This window comes from Phacochoerus africanus, chromosome 11 (assembly GCF_016906955.1).
Source record: "Phacochoerus africanus isolate WHEZ1 chromosome 11, ROS_Pafr_v1, whole genome shotgun sequence".
In the NCBI taxonomy this organism is placed as follows: Eukaryota; Metazoa; Chordata; class Mammalia; order Artiodactyla; family Suidae; genus Phacochoerus; species Phacochoerus africanus.
The window spans coordinates 56,557,980-56,575,310 of NC_062554.1; the positions used below are offsets into that span (position 1 = coordinate 56,557,980).

The window sequence follows — 17,331 nt, forward strand, 5'->3', positions numbered from 1 at the left end:
GCCTTTCCCTCCACTGAACTTCTGCAGCATTTTCTATCTTGATTACTGACCTAGCATTTGATATAATACCAATTTAGGTTTACCAAGGTATCAGTCCTGTCTCTCCAAGGATAATTCCATATATCTGGAATCAATCATACCTGTGTTCTTCGAAAATCACTTTATAAATGCTTGCATTATAACTGATGTGCCAGTTAAATAAACCAAACATACTTAATATAAATGGAACCAAACAGTATATATGTCCTACTCATCTGGCGTCTTTCACTGGATAGAAATTATTTTGAGATTCACCCATGTTTGCAGGCTCAAGAATTTTTGTTCCTTTTACTGCTGAGTACTATTCCATTGTATCCATTGTACCACAGTCTGGTCATCATCTAACAGATGATAGACTTTGAACTGTTTCCAGTATGGGGCAATTACAAATAAGGTTGCTGTGAATAAAAGATATTGACTGGCTGACGTTCCTGCCATGGCTCAGTGGTTAATGAACCTGACTAGTATCTATAAGGATGCAGGTGCGAGATCCCTGGCCTTGCTCAGTGGGTTAAGGATCTGGCGTTGCTTAGAGCTGTGGTGCAGTTGCAGACACGGCTTGGATCCTGCAATACTGTGGCTATGGTGTAGGCCAGCAGCTACAGCTCCGATTCGATCCATATGCTGCAGGTGCGGCCATAAAAAGACAAAAAAATAAAAATAAAAAATTGCCTGGCACATCAGTAAATAAAAGATGTTACAGCCATCAAATTACAGCCATGCTGACAGTGAGCCCAGAGGGAGCTCAGGATGGAAATAGGGTGCAGTCATCAGACTAGTCACCCCCCCCAACCCTCAATGCACTCTGAGGAGTCTCAGGATGAGAAAGCACAGGATGCTGGGCCCATATAGCTGAGATGCATATCAAAGAAATGATTTCAATGAGCCCAGACTCTTGCATCTTGCCACAGAAAAGTGCTAAATTCCTTGAGATATCTGGTTTTTTTTAATCTTCTGAAGTTTCTACTACCTGGTCTTTGTTGCAAAAACTCCTACATATCCTGGCTCCCCTGGCCTGCCTCTTTCAAGTGGTCCCTCAGAGCAATCTGAGAGTCCACTTCTGTGGACTGGGCTTGAAGTCCTCAGAATGTCTGCCAAATAAAACATAATTCTTAACATTGAGGTTGTGTGTTTTTTTTTTTTTTTTCACTTGACACTGCTATGAACATTTGTGCACAAGTCTTCATATAAACACACCAGGAGAGGTTCTTAATCATTTCTATTCCTATACCACTTATATGTGCTATACTCTTGGGGTGCGGGGGCATGCCCGCGGCATGCAGAAGTTCCTGGACCATGTATTGAACACAAGCCACAACAGTGACAACAATGGATCCTTGACCTGCTAAGCCACCAGAGAGCTTCACACATGGTATATTCTTATTAATAATACTGCTTATTATAGTATAGTGGTTCTCAACTGGGCATCCCTTCACAGCCACAAAAGAATCACTGCTCTGTTAATCAGTAGAGTATTTTATGCATAATGGGTGATCAGTTAGCTGTCTATAGATCTTGTTCTCCTATAGATCCATATGCTACTTGAGGGAAAATGCTGAACGTATGTGTATTCTGTAACTGCTTAACACAGAGAGAGCGTTTAAAAAACATTGACTAGGAGTTCCCTAGTTGGTTCAGTGGGTTAAGGATCTGGCATCATCACTGCTGTGGCCCGGGTTCCCTGGGCCGGGAACTTCCATAATTGCACAGGCTCAGCCAAAAACAAAATAAAAAAAGGAAAATAAATAAATAAATGTCTGTGGTGCTTATCTTTGGAATAAGCATATGCTTTTATGCTCATTTGTATTACTTTTTTTTCTGGCCACACCTGCAGCATGTGAAGTTCCTGGGCCAGGGACAACTCCTGCCACAGCAGTGGCCTGAGCTGATGTGGTAACAACATTGGATCTTTAGCCTGCTGTGCCACAAGGGAACTCCTATGGTCATTCACATTATTAATAAAAGTATAATTATAAATGCCTGAAATAATTTTTTTTTTGTCTTTTTGCTATTTCTTGGGCCGCTCCTGCGGCATATGGAGGTTCCCAGGCTAGGGGTTGAATCGGAGCTGTAGCCACCAGCCTACGCCAGAGCCACAGCAACGCGGGATCCGAGCCGCGTCTGCAACCACAGCTCACGGCATCGCCGGATCATTAACCCACTGAGCAAGGGTAGGGACCGAACTCGCAACGTCATGGTTCCTAGTTGGATTCGTTAACCACCGCGCCACGATGGGAACTCCCTGAAATAAATATTTTTAAAGGAGTTTAACATATAAAACATGCAAATGTTTTAAAGAAAACCTGTCAATATGGATGGTTTAAAAATGGAAAAGCCATTAACTCAGAGCAGAAACTTCACGCTAAAATTACACAGAAATTTTAGTAGTGAAAACACAACTCATCTACTTCCTTCTCCAGAAAGTTGTTAAAATAGTATGTTTTTCACTACTGCTTCCTTTAGAATAAAGTTTTCTGGACAATTGTTACAGCATCTCATATTTTAAGTTTTGTTCTAAGAAAAACTGTCACTATGTTGTCAATCTAAGCAAAAACAAACATCCATATTTTCCAAGAAAGGAATCACTTTTTAGAATGGATCCACATGAGTACTCATACTTGAGAGCATGAACACTAATGAAAGTGCATGTAATCTTCATCTGACAATAGTTTAATTCCCAAGCGTTTTCTTTAGGTTTATTCTGAATGAATTACTACTGTACTTGAGTTATAAAAAAATTAAGTCACTTAACTTTTATAACTAGCCACTTTTTACTCAAGTAAACGCTTAATTCCCAAGCGTTTTCTTTAGGTTTATTCTGAACGAATTACTACTGTACTTGAGTTATAAAAAAATTAAGTCACTTAACTTTTATAACTAGCCACTTTTTACTCAAGTAAAGATTTTAATCATTTTACTACATGAAGAAGTCCTTTCTAGTTCAGAACTTTGAGAAAAAGAGAGACTGAGATTTATGTGGAGTTAAACTTTAATTAAACCAGTAACGTTAAACTATAAGAATTTCCTCTCACTGCTGGTAGCCATAGAGTCACGCTGATTATTAATGTCGATATCCAGGGAAAGTAAGTTAATGTACATTGAGTAACTCCTACCAAGTATAGCTCTCTCTGGCCTCACAATTCTGGGAAAAGGATTTTTACGATCTAATTATAAATAAGGAAACAGAAGATTAAATTAACTTGTCCACACTCCTATAAGCAATAAAACTGGGATTTGAAGAAAGGTCTGACTGAAAAAAACAAAATCACAGTCCCCTCTCCCCACTTCATCAGTTACCATTTGTAAGAACTCAACCACAGTACTTAACGGATATCAGCTATTAATATCAAATCACTTTAACTAGAAAGAAAGCTTGAAGAAAGTGCGTATCTTATTTCAGTCTTTTGGATCCTTACATGAAAAAGTTAAATTCCAGTCTGTTTTAGTCAATTAGCACTTAAACAGCTCTTTGTTTCTCTAAGCGTTGTTAAGTGGTCATATCAAGTACTTTAGTCCCACTGTGTATGCTTTAAAATATGTACATAAGTATAGCGGCTTTACCCAACATGCCTTTGCAGTGTTACCAACCTTACATGTGTCTTAGGGATTTGAACTGTGTTCTCCCAAAAGATATTTTGAGTCCCCAGTACCTGAGAACGTTACCTTATTTGGAAACAGGCTCTTTATAAAAGTAATCAAATTTAGCTGAAGTAATTAAGATGTCCTTATACAAAGTAAAATTCAAAGACAGATGCACAAAAGGAGAATGCCATGTTAGGACTGAAATTATGCTGCCACAGGCCAAAGCACTAGCAAAAGCAAGGAGAGAGGACAAGAATAGCTTCTTCCCTCATTAAGTTCCTTCCCTTAGATGTGATCAATCCTGCCAATACCATGTAAGCTCCAAATCAGACAAAATTTCTCTTTAAGCCATCCAGTTTGTGGTACTTTGTTACAGCAGCATTAGCAAACTAATACATGTCTACTTCTCAAAGTAATGTAAAACGTAACCACATTAAATTTTAATAAAAGCAGAGACTGCAATTTAAAAAGCAAGCCCCAACTGTATGTTCTTTATAAGAAACCTACTTTAAATAAAAAGACAGAGAGGTATGTTACAAGACATACCATGCAAACAATAAGTACAGGAGTTAGCTATCTTTAATATCAGACAAGATAGACTTCATCACAAAAAGTATTACCAGCAACACAAAGGTGTGTAACAAAGAGTATATATGCACCTGATAACAATGCTTCAAAGCATTAGGAAGCAAATATTGACAGGATTACAGAGAAAGATAAACCATAGTAATAAATGGAATTTTTTTTTTTTGTCTTTTTGTTGTTGTTGTTGGTGCTATTTCTTGGGCCGCTCCCGTGGCATATGGAGGTTCCCAGGCTAGGGGTCGAATCGGAGCTGTAGCCACCGGCCTACTCCAGAGCCACAGCAACGTGGGATCCGAGCCGCGTCTGCGACCTACACCACAGCTCACGGCAACGCCGGATCGTTAACCCACTGAGCAAGGGCAGGGACCGAACCCGCAACCTCATGGTTCCTTGTCGGATTCGTTAACCACTGCGCCACGACGGGAACTCCCGATAAATTGAAAATTTAACACCCTTCTTACTAATAATTGATAGAACCAGGCAAAAAAACAAAACCAAAAAACACCAAGCTATAAAGATCTGAAAAATACCATAGACCATCTTGACCTAATTGATATTTATAGTGCAGAATACCTATTCTTTTCAAGTGCAAGAAGGTATGTTCACCAAGAGAGACCATGTGCTGGGCCATTAGACAAATATTAATAAATTTTAAAGGAATGAATGCACACAAGAGTATGCTGAAGACGGAGTTCCCGTCGTGGTGCAGTGGTTAACGAATCCGATGAGGAACCATGAGGTTGCGGGTTCGGTCCCTGCCCTTGCTCAGTGGGTTAACGATCCGGCGTTGCCGTGAGCTGTGGTGTAGGTCGCAGACGCGGCTCGGATCCCACGTTGCTGTGGCTCTGGCGTAGGCCGGTGGCAATGGCTCCGATTGGACCCCTAGCCTGGGAACCTCCATATGCCGCAGGGGCGGCCCAAGAAATAGCAAAACAAAACAAAACAAAAAAAAAGAGTATGCTGAAGCCATAGGTGAAGTCCATGAATGCACATAGACTATGTTCTCTAATCATAATAAAGAAAATTAGAAATCAATGAGTAGTCAACAAAATTCCATACATTTAAATAAAAAATACTTCTAAATAGTTCATAGGTTGATGAAGGAATCAACAAGGGAAACTGGAAAGTATTTTTAACTGAGAAATATTGAAAATACAACATTATCAACATCTGTGGAATGTAGTAGCTAAAGTAGTGCTTAGAGTCAAATTTATAGTTTTAAATATATATATATATACATATTAGAAAAGGTTTAAAAATCTTTGGCTTACCACGACATACTCTACTATCTCACACTCAGTAAGACGGTTCATATAAAAAACAAAATAACAGGAGTTCAGTGGAAACGAATCTTCGTCCATGAGGAGGCAGTGTGATTCCTGGCCTCGCTCAGTGGGTTAAGGATGTGGTGTTGCCATGGGCTGTGATGTAGGTCGCAGATGCTGCTCGGATCTGGTGTTGCTATGGCATAGGCCAGTGGCTACAGCTCTGATTCAACCCCTAGCCTGGGAACCTCCATCTATCGCAGGTGCTGCCCTAAAAAAAATAAAAATAAAAATAAATAAAAGAAAATAACAAGTGTTTCCAAAGATGTGGAGAAATGGAGCCCTTACCACATATGATCTAGCAATTCTACTTCTAGGTATATACTCAAAGTAGGGGCATGAACATATACTTGGACAAAAATGTTCACAGGGGCAGTTAATCACAATTGAAAAATGTCTATCAGATAAATGGATAAACAAAATGTGGTATATACCTACGATGGAATATTATTTAGCCTTAAGGATATTCTAACATGTATGTACTAGGACATTGATAAGCCTTGAGGACATTATGCTAAGTAAAACAAGCCAGTTGCAAGATGAACACTGCAAAGCCAGTTGCAAATCAAACACTGTTGGATTTCAAATATACAAGACCCCTAGAGTACTCAAATTCATAGATAAAAAGTAGATATCACGAAAAAAAAATTAAAGCCAAATCTTGGTTCTGTGAAGAGTTAAGCAAAATTGATAAGCCTTTAGCTAGACTGACCAAGGGAAAAAAGAAATGGAAAAAAGGGTGGGGGCAGTAGAAGGAAAACCTTGGAAAGAGATATAATGACCAGGATGGTAGACTGTCCCAGAAATGAAGGGTGTAGAGTAGGAGTGGCCGACAGTGTCAAATGCTGATATAGGTCAAATAAGATACAGACCAAAGTCTATTCAATTTATCCATAAGTCACTGATGACCTTAAAATTGCACATAATGGAGAGGTAGTAGACTGTAATAGACAAAGAGTAAACAGAAATGAGGAAGTGAAAATTTTGAGTGTAGACAAGTCAATCTGAAGAACTCTGACTTTAAAGATAGGGCAAGTGTGTTAGCTGGAGGGAGGATACTGGTATTTTTATTGAATGGAAGAAACTAGAGAATGCTTCTTCCCCCAGATAAGCTTTTCTAAATTGTGATAAAATATACAAAGAATGTTTTAAGTGTTGGTGGAAAAGACTCAGAGAAGGAAAAGTTAAGATACAGAAAACAGGTGATAACAGATAGTATAAGGTCCCTGGATAGGTAAAAAGAAACTGGATTCAGGGCTTGAGTAAAAGCATTAGCCTTAAACAGAATGAGACCCAATGATAGGAAAAAAGAGGAAAGGAAAGGTGTAGTTACAGTTAAGTTTATAGGTCTGTGGTAAGAAGCAGCGGGAGTTCTTGTCTGATTGCTTAGACATTTACTTCTCTTAAGTTACAGGTAGAGGTTAGACTGACAAGAGATAAAGAAGAATTTGAGGGAAATGAAACATTAAAAAAAAAGTGTGGAGAAAAAAAAAAAAAAAGGATGGCTAGGAGGCCCTGGAGGCCTAACTGAAACCCAGACCACAAATTTCTAGTGCTAATCATCTACATAGCTTTTGAGTTATGTATATCTCAAGAAACTGTTAAAAAAAAAATGGCTTTGAACCATTTTAAAAAAGTATTAATAATCAGAAGTTAATACTTACACAGTACTCAATATGTACCAGGCATTGTTCTAAGTACTTTTTACATATTAAATAATTTAATTTTCATACAGCAGTTCGACATAGGTATCATTTTTTATCTTCACTTAAACCAGTAAGGAAAATGAAGCACAGAGAAGCTAAGGAACAGACTACAGCCACATAATCAGTAAAAATCAGAGTCAAGATGTGAACCCAGGCGGTATGCTGAGTTGTGCCCCTTAACACTACACTGGTTTGCCTCTCAAAGTAAAGCTTAAGTGAACCTAGTTGAAGTAGGAAGAAATGAGGAGGAAAAATACCAGGTGCCAACAATAAAGAGGTAGTGATTCCTGTAAATAGAAGAAGCAGAGTTTGAAAAGTTTTATGTGCCATGTGAAAGGCACCAAAGATAAAAGAAACTGTCCTCATATAGTAATGGAAAGCCACAAAAAAGGAAATGAGCAATGCTGGAAGATCCAAGGCAGAAAGGAAGAAAAGCAAAGAGTGAAGGAAAAAGTAAAACCCAAGATACAAAATGTAAAAAGGAGAAAAAGGTAAAAGTGAAAGAAAGCACACACACACACGCCCCCCCACACACACCAATAAAAGGGAAAAATGAAACAGAAGCAAAGTATGTCCAAGCCCCTGAAAACTCTATTTTATTTTCTTTGTTTGGACCAAAGAATTTACTAGTTTTATCAAAGAGTATAAAGAAAATATTTAATAGAGGGTAGCTCTGAATATGCTTACTAGCTAACGTAGGTGAAGATCAGATACTTAGATTAAGATCTGAATTGAGAAAACTTTTAAATTTTTTTAAAAATTTTATGGCCACACCTGTGGCATATGGAAGTTCATTGAATCCAAGCCACAGATGCAGCAAAGTTGGACCCTTTAACCCACTTTCCTGGAACAGGGGCCGATCTGAATCTCCCCAGCAATCCTGAGCCACCGCAGTTCCCGATTTTTAACCCATTGCACCATGCTGTGAACTCCTAAGAGAAACCTTTTTAAAAAAATCAAGTAAATGTGTTTCACAAGCCAGAGGATATCAGTTCCACAAAATCCTATTCCAGAAATTATAGTTTTTGGTTACATGCTACCAAGATGTTTGCAATTATGCTGAATTCATCAAAAACTACCAAAACCAAATAGCAAATCATGTCAACATTAAAAAATACATACCATTAATACCTACAGGACAGTAATATAGAATACTGAAATTACAAATTCTTTAGCTATCAAACATGTGTAATTTTATTTTATTTTATTTTTTTAATCTTTTTTGCTTTTCAGGGCCATACCTGTGGCACATGGAGGTTCTCAGGCTAGGGATCCAATGGGAACTACAGCTGCCAGCCTACACCATGGCCACGGCAATGGCAGATCTGAGCTGCGTCTGCAACCTACACCACAGCAACACCAGATCCCTAACCCACTGGAGGAGGCCAGGGATTGAACTGCATCCTCAAGGATGCTAGCCAGATTCCTTTCCGCCACGACAAGAACTCCTTAAGTTTTTTTTTAAAGCTATACAATTATTAAAATGGAAGAACATTCAATATGGAGATAAAAGATGTTCTAGAAAGTTTCATCCACCAATTTTCACTCTTATAGGACAGAGTTATCAATGTGAAACACCACAAGGTCAATGATTTACTCCAGGATCAGTTATGTAAAAATGTGCTGCCTAAGGTCACCTTTGGCACTAATAATAATTTTAGTGAAGAAATTAACATAACACTCTATGTGCCCTTCAAGCAGGAGTGTAATGTATCTTTAAAGACACACATACAATCACTATTTTATTCTAGATTCTGTGACTAAGATCCAGAGATCTCACTGTCTAAAATGGCATAAAGTATTTCTGATATAAAGAACAAAGGAAAACTAATGTGGCTTTCAGCTTAAGAGAGAAAATTTCAAGCAATCATTCTGAAGTACATGGAGAAGTGTCTCAATCACGAATGTGGTTCCATTTAAATGTGAAGTAAAAATACCGGAGTTCCCTGTCGTGGTGCAGCGGTTAATGAATCTGACCAGGAACCATGAGGTTGCGGGTTCGATCCCTACCCTTGCTCAGTGGGTTAAGGATCTGGCGTTGCCGTGAGCTATGGTGTAGGCTGCAGACAAGGCTCGGATCCCGAGCTGCTGTGGCTCTGGCGTAGGCCAGCAGCTACAGCTCTGATTCGACCCCTAGCCTGGGAACCTCCATATGCCTCGGGAGCGGCTCGAGAAAAGGCAGAAAGACCAAAAAAAAAAAAAAAAAAAAGTAAAAATACCCCATATAGCTTATACAAAGATATGCCTAATAGTAGTCTACTAAGTAACAGGAAACCATGGGGGAAATAAATGTATATATATATTCTATATATAAATATATTAAAAATTACAATTGGAAGAAGCCAAATTAATTAGGAGCCCCTAACTAGGGAAGGAAACCCCTTTTAAAAATAGTCTTTGATACATGACTATTTTCAATAACAAGAATTTTATCCTTTACAAGGTTAGGAAGACTTACTCAAAATTTAAAACCTTCGGTGTTTTATTATGAAAAATTTTAGAAACAACAAAATTTAAGGAATTTTTACAGGAGAATGCCCCCAAAACCATACCCAGATTCTACCATGAACATTCTAGAATATTTGTTTTATTACATATCCATCCAAACTCCCATCCATCTTGATTTTTGATGGTCTACTTTTTAAATGCCTATTAAAATGGTATCTAAATGCAATTTCCAAAGCAAGGTCTGATAACTAAAAAGGACACGTGTAGTAGACAAGCACATGGGGCTCTTGGCATGCAATCACTGGAATTTCTATAGGACCAACATCAGTCATGTACTTCCTGTAATTTGATTCATGCTGAGTTAAAATATATCCAATTTTATGACACATTATATTTACTTGTAAGATGTAGCAAAGTAATTAAGTGAAACACTGAAGACACCTGAGTTTGAAATCTGGGTATCAGTTTACTTGCCAAGTGAGATAGCAGCAGCAGTAACAAACGGTTAATAGGTTATTTAAATGAGATAATGCATGAAATGTTTAGCACAGTGCTACCTCTTTGAAAGGGCTCAGCAACTGTTAGCAATTATCATCACTCTATTAGCCCAATCTACCGTAACAGGCTCTAGCTGCATTTTTAGGAGGCATTTTAGTTCACCTCTAGTTCTGAAGGAAACCTCCCTGCCAGAGCATCTCCAATAAAATAACTGATTCAAGACAGCTGCTCAAAATCACTGAGCAAAAGGTAGGCAGGAACAGGATATTTGCTTGGTGTCAAAGTACTACCCCCAAATCACATACAAATCATAAACAGGCAAACCACCCTTTAATAGATCTGATAGTCACCACTTTGATCAAGTGGCCACATTTAGTATTCGTAATAGTGTAGCAATGACATTAAATACCTCCTATATGATGTAACATGAAATACACTGCATCATCTATAAAATAATCTTTCCAAAGAAAGTTTTCCTCAAGCTAATCAGTTAGGTTTCTTTAGACCTAACTTTCAGTAACAGGAAATTCAGAGGGAGAGAGGAATAAATTAAATGACCCCACTAGGAAACAGACAAGCCTAATGTAAGTGGGAGAATTCTCTAAGACAACCGGTTTCATCAATTAAGTATCAGGAAAAAAAGGAGAGGAGGACACAGGATTTTTCAAAAAGGAACTAAGTGGGTAATCAACAAATGCAATGCAGGAATCTTGACTGAATACCGCTTGGGATTTCCCAAAACGACCTTGGAGTACTATGGAAATTTGCATATGGACTGTTAATTTAGAAAGGTGTTAATGCTATGTAGGGATTAGTAGAATGTCCATAGTTTTGGGAGACACTTGGGGAAATACTGGAGTGTCTTGGTGTTTGCAATTTACTTTCAAATAGTTACATACAGAGAGACACACAGAAAGGGAAGAGAGGTGGGGGGGTCAATACCACAAAAATGCTAATCACTGAATCTAAGTATTGGAGTATTCACTACATTTTCCCTTAATTTCCAAGAGACTGGTATTTTTCATATTAAGTTTTTTAAAAGTATTCCTATACTGAGAGGCACAGTAGAAAACATTTCTACAATGGAATTATATCTGGGGACAAATCTCACTTCTATTACTAACTAGTTGTGTGGCCTAAGGCAAAGTTACTTAAAATTACTTAAGTTTTCTGTCTCATCTATAAAACTCAAGTAATAATGTCTAAGTCATTAGGTTGTTCTAAGAATCAAATCAGATCACATGTGTAAAATGCCTAGTAGTGTAGCACAGAAAAAGTAAACCTGGTTTTCCTATTTAATGCTATCATTCTAAAATACAGGACTATAGGAAAACATTCCTTTCATTATCGCCACATTCCATGATAAAGATACATTAGGTAAAATTAAAAGTCCATTGGCAGTTAAAGCGAAGTGACGGGGGTAAGTAATGCATAATGAAGATTTATATATTTTTTAAAATCCAGTAATTCCAACTGAGACCCTCTAGGCAAAAAAAATCTACCTACCCAAACTATTCGTATCTATCAAATTGTGAAGTCTGCTTTTGGTATTAGCCTCTATCCGAATAAAACATTAAGAAAATAAGTGGAAGTTAGAGACTTTCTTCCTGACCAACTGATAATCTACTTATACGTTTTCTTAAAAAAACGAAGTTTTTGTCTTCATTTCTATAAGTTCAAATAAAGCACACAATTTTTGGGCTTTATCCTAAATTCTAGTTAAGCATCATACAACTCACAAGCATGCAGTTTCCCTTCATCAGTACTAACGTAACTCGTCATGTCACTCGCAGGTAACCCTTTTCCGGCTAGGCCAGCAGAAAATGACTAGAAGCAGACCCATCCTCAGGTAGGGAAGAAAAAAACGTGGGCTTTTTGTTTTGTTTTTTAAATGTGTCGCCCTTTTTTTCCCCACTATCAGAAAAAGAAGCAGGGGAGAGGAGGGAACAGTCGGATCTCGGGCTCCCGGCACGACCAGGTGGGACGCTGACACCCCGCCTCCTCGGGGTTAGGGTGCTGGGCACACGCGCGTGCACACTGGGGGCGCCCTGGGAGATCGGGGCAATTTCTCCTGGACGTCAGGGCCCAGGGCCAGTCTCCTCCCTAAAGGATTAGATGCCATTGAGGGCACCCGATAGGGTGTCTCCCGGTTCCTTACCGTCCAGCGCCCAGATGGGAGACGCACGGTGGCAGCCCTCGGCGGGCGCGCGCGCGGCGAAAAAGGGCCGGCCCCCGCCCTCCCCTTCCCTCTTCGTTACCTGCGGGCGGCGGTGCCAGGGCCCGGAGGCCTGCTGCTCCTCCTCCTCCTCCCCTCCAGGCTGTGGCGGCGAGGTGGCGGCGGCGGCGGCCCGGGGGGAGGGGGCGGAGCGCGCGGCTCGCTGCCTCTCTCCTCCCCCGGGAGGCGGAGGGGACCCTATCTCGGGCCGCCGCGCCTAGGCCCGTGGACGGCCTGCGGCTGGGGCATGGCGGCCCCGAGCAGCGGCGTGCCTGCGAGGTGGGGGGCGAGAGGCGGCGGGAGGGAAGAGCGCCGAGGGCCTGAGGGGAGGAGCGAGGGGGCCCCGCGAGCCGCGCGAGCGGCCGTTGGGGGCGGTTGGCCGAGGGCAGGCGGCTTGGGGAGCGCGGCGACGGCTCGCGTTTTCCTGGCGGGTCGGGGTGGGGAAGGGGAAGGGGAGTGAGGGGAGGGGAGGGGGAGGTTGGGAGGGAGCCGCCGCCGCGCGCGTGCGGGACGGCGCCGCCGCTGTTGCCGCTCGGCTCACTCCAGCCTGTTTGGGGGCACTTTGTTTGTGTCCCACAATGCTCTGCGCGGGCGGCCGGGCTGGGGAAGGGGAGGGCAAGTGGGCGGGGCGGAGCGAGCTCGGGGGCGGGGCGCGAGCGGGGAGACACGGGTATTGCGCAGCCGCAGAAAAGGCCGCTCCCAGTCCAGGGCTTGAACTGTGGGCGACTCGGCCTCCTGACACCCGCGGGTTTTGACACCGCTCGTGCATCTTTGCGTCTGTGCACACGTGCTGATTTACCGATACACACCGCCCAGACCCTGGCCAATTCGCTTTTCCTCTACCCGTCCAAAGCCGCCTTCCCGTTAGCCCTGACAAACATTTCTGGGCATGGTTCACGCTTCTTGTCTTTTTTTGTTTTCTTTGAACTAAAACCGAAAGAAACTCCTGTTTTCTCGAGTGGTTTCTGTAGCGGGGTTGAACCGGAACACCCCAGGCGCTTTCTCTCGGTGAGGGAGCTGAGCTGGTAGTGGGCCCATTTCTCGCACACGGAAACAGGCCTGCGGAGAGGCGGCCTTGACAGGTGAGGACGCTGAGCCCCGGTGGCTCCCACGCCCGCTTCCGCTGCAGGCAGCCGGTGTCCCGGTTGCCTGCGGCCTTTGCACCCCCGGCGTCATATTGGTGCCCGAGGATTTTTCTAGAACTTCCCTCCCTGGGCCACCTGGCGGGACGTGCGGTTCTGAAGTGACTGAAGGAATTCATCTCGTTCCCCCAAAATATGCCCGTTCCTTCCACAAGCTTGAATTTTTTTGGCTCTACCACAACTAACCTGGCTTTCCGGCGGGGAAGACTGTGGGGCGCCCCGAAGTGACTGGTACGGCCGGGAGGCGCTCTAGAGCTCTCGGTCCACTGCAAAATCATGTAAAGTGGTAAAACTCCCGGACCCCAAGTCTTAGCGTCCCGGGGCAGGCGGGCGAGCGCCCGGGACGGAGATCGGCGGGTAGGAGGGGCGCCGGGGCTGCGGGTACAAGCGCGCTCCAGGCAAGCCCGCCGGCCGCGCAGAGGTGGAGGGGGTGCGGCCTGCAGTGCCTCAGGCGCTCTGGGTTCGCATACTTTGTTTTCCCACGCCTCCAGCTTTTACACCGAAAGACTTTTCTCCAAAGGGCTTTGTGCAAGGTGAGCTGACATCCCGCCCGAAGTAGAGTGGAGATTTCTTTTGAAACACTTGGTAACGTCTTGCATTAATCTTCTTTCCCAGAGACCAGCACCCTAGCACCCCCTCTTTCTAACCACTGAAACCCACTTTAAAAATAAAGGCCATAAAAACAACGTCTAATTTTATAGTCTTTTGCAGTTTCCAACTGCTTTTCCAGTATGTATGTCTAACGGCCACCGCAATTGTAGTACTAATAAGTTTTACCACTATTTCCACCATCATTTTATTATTCCCATTTCAGAGATCCAAGTCGGAACGATGTGAAAGAGGCCCAGAAAATTTTGTGCTGAAATTCGAAGGAGAAAAAAAGAAGGTGGAATGCTTACCCTCGGCGGAAAACAGCAGCGACAGAGCAAGTCTCAGGAAGGCCTGAAGTCCTGGTGTTAGAGCAGGTGCACAGGTAACACCTGGAGAAGAATCAGGATGGGAATAAAGTCAGACAAATCCTGTCGACCTCTCCTAGGGTGTTCAGTAGGACAGTCAATAAAAGACCACTGGTCAAGTCCTTACTACTCATTACCCAAGGGACTGAGGTGGCAACTTCCTTTCGTGGCAAGAGTAGCAGCCCTGGCCAAAAAACAAAACAAAACAAAACCAGCTTTCTTTTTTAGTTTACTCTCTTTTCTCCCTTTCCTTCCCTTTTGTACTATTCTGATTTTCATTTTACACTTAAAAATTATCGGCCTCTCACTCCACCCCCTCCCTAGGACTGGAAGATCAATTAACCACCAAATGGCTGTGGGGCCCTAAGGGCACAGTGCTAGATGCTTGGATAAGGTGTAAGAAGAAATACAAAGATTAACTTTGTTGTAGTCCTTTCCTCTGTTTTGGCTTTGGGCAGGGTTAGTTTCTGTGGCTTTTGCAGCCTCCCACTTTTTTCTTCCTGGACTAGTAGAGGCTTGCCCTTCAGTTGGTGGAATATGTACACCTTTCTTTGACACTCGATTAAATAATACCACTGGGAGGATTTTCTGAAACCAGAATCCTGCATACAGGTGAAACAAACAAACGTAAGACAGTATGAGGAACCTTTAATTATTAACCTGGTGTAGGTGACGCTAAGGAATTCAAATTCCAGGCAAAGAGGGTTTTATTTCAGCCATGGGCTGTTTGGGGGACCAAATTCTGGCACAAATGCCACTTGCTTGTGTTAGAGCATTATAGCTGAGTGGGAACTTACTTAGTCCATAACTTATTTCAGAACAAGAATGCTTGACACTTAACTGCAAGATCTCTAGTCTGGCTTGGCTCATTCCAATAGAGGAGAAATCATTTCTGCATAAAGCGCCCTTGCTCCTTTATTAGATCTTTCCAACTATATTAACAAAATTAGTCTTGCTCCCCCACCCTGAAACTTGTTCCTCTTCTAGTATTCCCAGTTCATCATCCATCCCGTTGTACAAGTCAGCCTCACTGCTTCACCACTTTACCACTTCTCAGTTCTAGTCCATCAACAAGTCCTGCTGAATGTTCCCATTCCTGTGGCCACCATCCTAATCTAAGACACCAGTACGTTGTGCCTGGAAAATCATGATACAGCTGACCTGGCTTCCTAAATGCATTTGCCTTTCTCTTCACTCTCTGCATGGTTGCAATGCATGCATAGCATACAATGGCTTCCTATTGTTTTTAGGATAAAATCTCAGACTGGTACCATGGCTTTCACTGCCCTTTAAGGTGGGCCTGTACAATACATAGCTTCAGCTCTTTGTATTTTTTCCAAAAAGGTGCTAGCTGCGGGTCTCCCCAACCCCCACATCTTCTAAAATGCCACATGCTTTCCTCCAATGCATACATTGTTCCCTCTGTGTATAAAAATTTCATTCCTTAGCTAATTGCTCGCAATCGTCACATCTCTTCTACATATGTGTGTATATGTATATATATGTGTGTGAGTGTGTTTGTATTTGCGTGTGTATGTATACAAAGAGGAAAACCACAGGCCCAAGTAGCATCACTTTTGCTAAAGGCCATGATACCAAATTTAAAATCTAAACCTAGATTTAATACCTGACCTAATTGCAGTTTTGACCTTTACCAGGAATGTAATCTTCATCAGCCAATTTGGAATTTTCTGGTCAGCACTAATGAGGTAATCGGTCACACGGACCCTCTCGATTCCCCACCCTCTCCCGCCCCAGGAAGAAGAAGCTATCTGCATGATAAAAACCCTTACTGTCCTTTTCCAGGCAAAAGAAAATGTCCTGGCCTAAAAAGAATCCTTTCTATTCTTTTGCTAATAATCTCCTGCCCCCACTCTTCTTCCGTAAGAAACCTTCCATTTCGTACAACTCCCCAGAGCACCCTTCCAGTTACTAGATGGGATGCAACGCGATTCAAGAATCGTTGAATAAACTGAATTAGACCTTCAAGTTTATTGAGGTTAATTTTGTTTTTTAATACTATATATGAACATTATGAGATACAATTCACATAGCATACAATCCACCCATTTGAAGTGTTACAGTTCAGAGTTTTTTAGTGTATTCATAGAGTTGTGTGGCCATTATCACCATAGTCAGTTTTTGAACTCCTATCACCCCCAAGAGCAGTTACTCTTCCTCCCCAACTCCTCAGCTCTAGCTGACCACTAACCTAACTACTTTATGTCTCTCAGATTTGCTGATTCTGGACATTTCCTATAAAGGAAATTTAGCTCTCTTTTTGACCACCATTCGTTCAAAACCTCCTCCCCTGTTTCCCCAGATTGTGTTAGATCCCATGGTATAAGATTCTTAGAGCTCCCTGCATTTCTTTTTTTTTTTTTTTGTCTTTTTGCTATTTCTTGGGCCGCTCCCGTGGCATATGGAGGTTCCCAGGCTAGGGGGCCAATCGGAGTTGTAGCCACCGGCCTACGCCAGAGCCACAGCAACATGGGATCCGAGCCTTGTCTGCAACCTACACTATAGGTCACGGCAACGCCGGATCGTTAACCCACTGAACAAGGGCAGGGATTCCTAGTCGGATTCGTTAACCACTGCACCACGACGGGAACTCCTAGAGCTCCCTGCATTTCTCCAACACCCTTATCATTCACCACTTTAATCTCAGAACCTAGCAGTGTCTAGCCCATAATAGATATTTGATAAATGTTTAATAAATGAAGCAAATGGATATGGGGCCAATTTTATCAGTTAGTAGAATGTCACCTTTCCAGAACCTGTGATGTCAGAGTCTAGCTTCAGTAGACTCACCCATTCCTCTGCAAGATGCCATGA

The 17,331-nt window shown here is 42.2% G+C and overlaps 1 protein-coding gene and 1 long non-coding RNA gene across 7 annotated transcripts in view; one reads left to right on the forward strand and one right to left on the reverse strand.

Annotated features, from left to right (window-relative positions):
• ZBTB44 (zinc finger and BTB domain containing 44) overlaps nt 1–14,577 on the reverse strand; it is a 72,259-nt gene extending 57,682 nt beyond the window's left edge. The window contains exon 1 of one of the 6 annotated variants that reach the window (XM_047754286.1): nt 14,440–14,577. The gene's annotated coding sequence lies outside the window, so the exon portion shown is untranslated. Of the gene's footprint in view, nt 1–12,441; nt 12,847–13,726; nt 13,797–14,439 lie in introns of those variants that run through there. The other 5 variants (XM_047754285.1, XM_047754288.1, XM_047754289.1 and 2 more) reach the window with 5 other exon arrangements.
• Nucleotides 13,916–17,331, forward strand: part of LOC125112040 (uncharacterized) — a 57,969-nt gene continuing 54,553 nt past the window's right edge. The window contains exons 1-2 of the long non-coding RNA XR_007131020.1: nt 13,916–14,073; nt 14,355–14,513. This is a non-coding gene — a long non-coding RNA (uncharacterized LOC125112040). The remainder of the gene's footprint in view (nt 14,074–14,354; nt 14,514–17,331) is intronic.